The sequence below is a fragment of the Apium graveolens genome, unplaced genomic scaffold (genome assembly GCF_009905375.1).
Source record: "Apium graveolens cultivar Ventura unplaced genomic scaffold, ASM990537v1 ctg988, whole genome shotgun sequence".
NCBI lineage: Eukaryota > Viridiplantae > Streptophyta > Magnoliopsida > Apiales > Apiaceae > Apium > Apium graveolens.
In genome coordinates, this window is record NW_027421890.1 from 144,313 (window position 1) to 152,500 (window position 8,188).

The following is an 8,188-nucleotide window of genomic DNA, read 5'->3' on the forward strand; positions in this document are numbered from 1 at the left end:
TACTAACTAATGTCTAAAGTGCGATATCTGGTCTATTTTTTCTAGTAGTGAACTCCCTTAATTAGCAAACTGAAATTTCTAATAAATCTCAATACTTCAAAATATTTCTCGAGAAATGCTACATACCCCGAAAGTAATCTCAGTTTTTTTTTTCAAATTACACGTGGCGTGTTTTTATTTATGAACTCATATTTATGCACAAGAGAGCCTATCACAATTCTTAAAGAATAAACAATAAAAAATAATAACTAAGCATTCAGGAACCTTTTCGGGAACTCTCGCGTTTTCTTATTTTTATCCGATATTAGTATTCTGCTTTCCTTACTCTTTTATATATAGTAGGAGAACAATGAGATAATATTAATGAGATAAAAAAGTCTCATTTAAAAGACTAAACTACCCATATTTTTAATATTTATATAAAAGATGTGATTTGTGGGAATTGAACTCGAGATATTTCATTCACCTATACAACCTCGTACCACTACACCATATTGTCACATCTGATTTTTATCATACACATAATATGTAAGTGTGCTAAATGTGCTAAATGAATATTTTAATTAACTAAAAGATAGTTAATTGAATTTCGTAAAAAAAGGATAGTTACTTAAATATTTGTACAGTTAATTTTAAATATTTGAATTCCAGATATAAAGTTAGGCATAGTACATAAATGGATTATTATCTTATTTATTAATCATTTTTTAGTTTGAAAATATATCTCATATATTTTTAACATATTTTTTAATATAAAAAGTAATTAAAATGTACATATATAATTTTTTAAAAAATATTGAAAATAGAATCGCTTATATATAAATAATCTATATCGGTATTACATATTTAGATAATTTCGAATTATAATGAGTCAATGTATTTTAGTTTATTTCGAATTTTAAATCAGAACTTGGCTCATTGTTCAAAAAATACTCAAAATTTGACTACATGACCCGACCGAAAAACATCGTCACATTCTACGTTTAGTAAATTTAAATTACAAGTTCGACGAGAATATCCTACCAATAATGTAATTTTTTTTAATATCTTATGTTAATATAAATTAAAGTGTTTGAAATCTTTATATGATCAAGTCAATTGATTATTTGTATTAAAATTACTAACTTCACTGGTAGCACATTGTTATTTTTGGGATTTGTCCCGATTTTAAGAATATTCGAAATTTGATATGAGATCTCACGAGATTTGTTAAAACTACGATGATATATTAAATCTATTTATTTTTCATTTTTCACTTTTAAAAAACTAACTTTTTCAAAATAATTATTTTAGATAAGCAATATTCATTTATCAAGATAATATTGTACAAATATTTTGAATTATTTTAATATTTTGAATTATTCAAATAAAGGTTATATCTATACAATATTAGCATTTGATTCAATGCATTTTATATTATTTAAAGAAAAATATATATTATTCAATAATTTGAAGGAATTAACCAATTCAACTGATATTTATAAAACTTTATCGAATTGAAAAATATTTAATTTTAGGACAATAGTATACAATGTTATCAAATTATTATATGAAGAAATATTAGAGTCATAATTAAAGAAACTTAAACGGTTTAAATAACAATATAATTAAAAAATTTCCTTCAAATTCTTGAAAAAAATCATGAATATCAATAATAAGTCTTAAAAAATATAATTTATTTTTATGTTACAACCATGATTGATACTCGGTTGCGTAAAATATAGATATTGATTGTTTGTCGGTGATAATGTGAATACCATATATAAATTATAGCAATTTATTTATTACATAATTTTAATTTTTGAATAATTATAAATGCATGTTATTTAAGTAATCAGTTGTCTCACTAGATGTTAGTAACGATTATACATGTATATAAATCAGTTATTTAGCATATAAATAATTGAAACTGTCATAATTTACTAAGAAATAGAAAATACGATAATTACATACCAACACACACATAACTTAATGTTACTTTGTTAACAATCGTGTAAATAAAAAAGTAACATTGTTCCATACATACATACGTTCAATTTCAAAAACTAACATTTTTCATTAAAATCAACTTTTATATTAACACTAATATAAATTTTACATTATTGTATATTATGATTGCAGGTCATTCTGACTTCAATTATGCATTTTTTTATCTTTTTAAATTGAATAAGTTAATTATAAGTTAGTAGTGAACTCAATAATAATATAGACCAGTACATATAGTTTATTTAAATAAAATTCAAATTTTTGGTCAACTCTGTATTCAACATATGTGTTAATTTTTAGTTTTTTCTTTGTAACATATTAACGGCATTCTACAAATTAAGTTTAATAATTTCATTTTAAACATACACTGACTATTCTGTTTATATTCATTAATTAAATACAAATTATATAACACAAACAAGAATATATATATATATATTGCTTAATGAACTATATTAGAAACGTTGTCTAATTTAGTAATGTCTTGTATAAAAATAATTCACATTGATAAACAATAAATTTGTATTTGATATACGTTAGACATTATATGACATTTACAAATAAGAAAACAACTAAAAACAACTCCAACAACCTCCTTGCATTTTCACTACAAATAATATAAATAAATGAGCTCCTAATTATTTTTCCAAAATCAAACAATTTCTCCAACAATTCTCTTTAAACTCACTCTATATCTATCTTTTTACTTATGAAAGTCATTTATATTAAATAGACGGGTAAAAAAAAATAATATAATAATAATTGAGGAGGGGGTATTCACTCCTAAAAGTGAGAAAATATTCGGAGCTCCTAATGTCATCGAAAGGGACATGGAGCTTGTTGGAGAAAATTTTTATTTTTATTTCTTCAAAATTTGAATTAAGAGCCTATATAGGGATAATGTGGGAGTTGCTCTAAGAACATTATAATTGCATGATAAATAATAATATTCTAGAAAATGACCCGTGCAATTATGGTAGTTATACATAATAACTTAAAATTAGACCTGGAAATGGGTCCTTTACGATAATTTAATATAATTTCATATTTTTGTGTCGAAATCTTAAAACCGAACCCGACTTGGATTATATTTATGTACCATTTAGTTGACACTAACCAAAAATTAATATATTCGTGTCTACCCGTTTGATACATGGAAATACACGAATATATACGGAAAGAAATCAATTGTTAGAAAATGCATGATGATTAAATAGCAGGATAATGAATATATCAGTCAAATATAATCTATTTATTTTTTTTAAAAGTTATATAGAAATGGAATATGTTATTTTTATTTGTTATTAAGTACTCCCTCCGTCCCTTTCGATTGTTTACATTTTTGAGAGAGTGTCCGACACGCATTTTAAGGTGCATATAAAGTATAGTTCTGTAACTTTTTTTTACAATTTTCTTTTTCTGAATAAAAGTTGAATGTTTTAATTTTTATTCAGAAAAACAAAATTGTAAAAAAAAGTTACAAAACTATACTTTATATGCACCTTAAAATGCGTGTCGGACACTCTCTAAAAAATGTAAACAATTGAAAAGGACGGAGGGAGTATAAAATAAGATATATAAATTATATTATAAATATTCTATATTTTTAAAAATTAATCATTTATCTATTCCGTTTACTTTCATTTCGTGTCGTGTACCTATATCAGAAAATTAAACCGAAAAATAATTAAGTTCATATTTTTTCGTATTCGTATACCAAATTTTCGTACCTACACACTAATTAATCGCATCATTTAATACAGTGTTCACTCATATACCAAAACAGAGAGCTCTACTTAAAATGCATAAAAATAACAGAATTATTTATTATTTATTTCTTTTAATATTCTTTAGGGAAAATTAATATTTAATATTTTTCAATGAAAATTTCAAATTTTTTTAGTACTCCTAATATTTAGACAAAATTGTCAGAACGACTGCTAAAAAATCCAGGAGAGTAATGAATGGTTTAGCTTGTCATATCGCATTTACTCCCGCTCCTTTCAACTCATGACTTCGACTTTGTTATCAGTTATCACTAGAGGTGGCCAGACGGCCGGTTTGAGTCGGACCGCCTGTGAACCGGCTCGCCTAAAACTCGCTTGACTCGACTCGTTACGTGCCGGTTAATTATTGGGCACTAACCGGCTTTAGAAGCGAACCGAATACGAATCAGGAGTACAGAAACCGCGAACGGACCGGCACGGCACGCGAACCGGCCCGTGTGATTCGTAAACGAATAAGAACTGTATTTGTCATAATTCGGCCCGTTATTCGGCACTAACCGGCCCGTTATTCGGCACACGCGCGTAACAGAACAACGGTCACCTGCACACTCTTCTCCAACGTTCACCTGCAACTTGGAGCTCTCCAACGTTCACCTGCAACTGAAACCTCCTCCAAGGCTCCAACGTTCACCTCTTTATTCTCTATAAATAATCTCGACCTCACTGTTAAGCTATCTCACTATCAATCTCTCAATCTCTCTCACTCACTCGATTTATCTCTGTTCTCTCAAGCTCTCTGCTCACAAATCACAATACAGTCACAACCTCACACACAGGTCACTAGTCACTCAGTAAGTCACAACTCACAACAACACAGTTAGTCAGTTACACAAGTCGCACACGTAAAGAAATTCAGGCAAAGTTACACGGTTTTTTCGAACAAATCCGGCAATACTACAACAAATTCCGGCGAGTTCAATTTTTTCAGGCAATTCTTTCTGAACAATGGAAGAAGGAAGGGGTACTATTTCTTCTCAGGGATTGAGTCAAGCAACTTCTATGCGACCTCCTCGACCGGAAGTTGGTAAAATTCTTCCTCAGTTTTTTTATTTTTATGTTCATATTCGTGTTCTTAAATTTTGTTTTTGTTAATATAAATTTTCATTTTTTTTATGTATTTTGGTTTATTAAAATTTTGTATTTTTAATACGTAGGTAGATTTTTTTATGTTAATATAAATTTTTTGTATATATTCGAATGATGTATATATTCGAATGATGTATAATTTTTTTTTATGTTTTTTGTATATATTCGAATGATGTATAATTTTTTTTATGTTTTTTATGTTAATTTTGTATATACCATTGCTTCCGAGTCTGCTTTTAGTGCCGGTAGAAGAGTATTGGACGAGAAAAGATCAAGTCTTGACCGGATGTGGTCAAGATATGTGTTTGCAAAAAGGATTGGGATCAAGCAGCAAAGAGACAACAAGGGATGAAAAAAGATGATTCGGACGGCGAAGAGGATACTTGGATGACGATGGACACTTCATCGGAATCGGGTATGTCAGCGAACGATCCACGAGAAGAAGAAGAATTTGAATAGTTAATACTATTTGTTTGCCTTGTATTTTTAAAATTTGTTATATTTTGTATCTTATTTTTAGAGAGGAGTCCTCTCAAATCAATTGTAACATTTTTTTAATTAATAAAATTTATAGAGGTACCGTCCTCTTTTCCTTATAAACATATTAGTTTTATAAATTCAAAAAAAACACAATTTTGAAAAGAAAAATTGAAGTTACAAAAAAAATAGTTTCATTATGCACCTTCAGTACTATTATGTCACTTATTTGCAAAACAAACTTTGTTTTTAAAAATAACAAATTTGTTTTTATTATTTGATTTAATAAAAATGTTGAAATGTTAAAATGTGTTAAAAATTGAAAATGTTAAAAATGTTAATAACTGAAATATTATTTGCAATTATTTTGATTCTAGTCGTATAAACTTTACAATGCACTGCTAAAAATATAAATATATAATTATGGTGAATCACAGGTCACCATCACAAAGTCACAATTCATCATAAAAAAACAAAAAAAACTCAATACCGCCACTTGCCAACTTGCCGGCAGTTGCCACTTGCCAACTTGAACAAACTTCCCGTTCTTATTCGCCTGGATTCAATTCGTCTGGATTCGTCTGGATTCGAATCTCAAATCTATTTTTTTGTGTTAAGCATATAGCTAGCGTTCCTTCTGAGCCAGGATCAAACTCTTCTTTTGAGAACGAAAGGAGAAGATAACTTCGTATTTTGGTAACTCTCTAGGAGTCATGTGTTTAACCTTGAATGCTATTAATAGATTCTACAGCAATAGTCCCTCGGACTCGGAAAGTAATAACGAAAATGGCTAACCCAATAGCAGATTCCGCGGCTGCCACCGTTGGAACCAATGAAGCAAATGATTGGCCCATCATATCATCCGAAGAAACGGAAAATACCAAAAAGTTCGAATTCACAGCTAATAACATTGATTCTATTGGCATTGACATAATAGGAATATTTCGTCTATTAAGGAGGATTCCCCGAATACCTGAAATAGAGATGATCATAGAAAATGTGAAATATTTGATAGGATCCGTTTCGGGAACGTAGAATGTCAGAGAAATTCAAATGAAAAACGACCTATTATCACCCAACTCACATACCACTTGAATCGGCGAACAACCTCCACCTTCCCACCCTTCTATTTATCTATTTATCGTTAAAGATAATTTTATTTATGAAAGGATAATTTTTACCAAGTCCTTCTTTCTTTTATGAAATTGAATTTCTTCTATAACAACAGGATGCTATTGCTTGCTGGCTACGAATCCCATTTCACGAAATTACTTTCCTTTCTTCTACTCAAAAACAAGCCTAAAACACGGGGTTTGGGTCTTTTTATCACATTGAGATGCCGCCTTAGGAAGAGAAATCCAAAACAAGCAAAAATCCCGGGAAAACGCTAACTTGTCCGATTTGAGATCCCATCTACGAGCGGAAATGGACTTGCAGCCTAAAATCCCGCGAAAATGAAAGTGAAGATGGAAGGCTAGAGGGCGAAGATAGGAAGGCACTTCTACTCAAACGCGGGGATTCGTTTAGTGGGAAGAAGAAGGAAAGGCAATCGAGTACTACCTTCTCTAGGAGCAGGAACTTGAATGGGACTCTTTCTTAGGGCTTGAAAGCTTCAGTGTTCTAGTTACACCAGTTTACTTCACTTCGAGTTGCTCTGTCCCGTATCCCTCTGAAAAGATGTAGTTAGATTTTCTAGTGTTATAACGTGGCTAAGCAGTTTCCCGGCCATACCATAGTTCTTTCAGAACCTAGCTGTAAAAGGGGCGGTTTCTCGACGGCCGTGTAAAAGCAAACGAAGGATGGCCGTCAAGCAAGTCTGTCTGTTGGTGTAGAGCATGTGCCGGTTGTTGGTGTGAGCCAATGGTTAGAAGAAGGGGAAAGCTATGAAGGTAAAGGTTTCAGGTGAAGTTCCCCGTTAAGTAGGAAGGTTTGCAGAATAAATCCCCGACACTGAAATGAGCTGTTGCTTCCCTGAGCTGAAGATGCAGAAGCAAACCTGAAAGCCTCTATAGCAGCTGATTCGGATACCGCATAATAGTCTTTTTGCTGTAAGGATTAGCATGGGTAGGAGCATAAGTCCTGCAAGCTAGAGCGAATTCCTTCTCATTGCCAATCCGGTGCTGTAACCCTGTTTCAAGTCTCTTGTTAATGTCCCCATCGTAGGTGCAGTTTTGTACCCCGTTGTTGCTGATGCTGTTGCCGATGGAGAGGATGAAGAAAGAAGGAATAAGGGATTCCTGAGATGGTTCGGATGTCTTGCTTTGAATAGAACTAGTTGATGAACCAAGCACTGGAGGAGACTTGACTTCAGATCCTAGTTTTCTTTTCTATGTCGGTAGAGGAAGAAAGAGCAAATCGGCCAGCGCTTTCTCTTTGCAAGAATCCTGTTATCGACCGGATTCGACTAGCTGACTAGCTTGATAGCTTGCTTCGGATACTAGGCGCTGTAAAGAATAGTAGTTTACTAGGCTAGCTGTAATGAAAGAATAGTAGTAGTAGCTTAGCGAATAGTTGTTTTAGCGAACTAATAATAGTACAAGGTTGTAAAGACTAGTTGTTCGCTCATTAGACGTCTTTCAGAACCTCAGAAGAAAGAAGCCTTTTCGGGTACAAGACAAGAGAACTCAAAGGTGCGTAGCTTGGGGTGGAAAGGAGAGTTCTTTTCTTTTCTTTCTTTTGGAGTTCAAGCTGCTAATCAAGTCAGTGTAGCATCTACTGTTCCCGTTCCTGTTGCTGGAGTTGCTAATAAAGCAAGGAGTCAGCGAACGAGTGGTATACACTTGTTGCTAATCGAGCAGGTGTGCTGCCGAAGGCGAAGCACACTGGTTACGGCTAATGCAGCTAATCTAGCT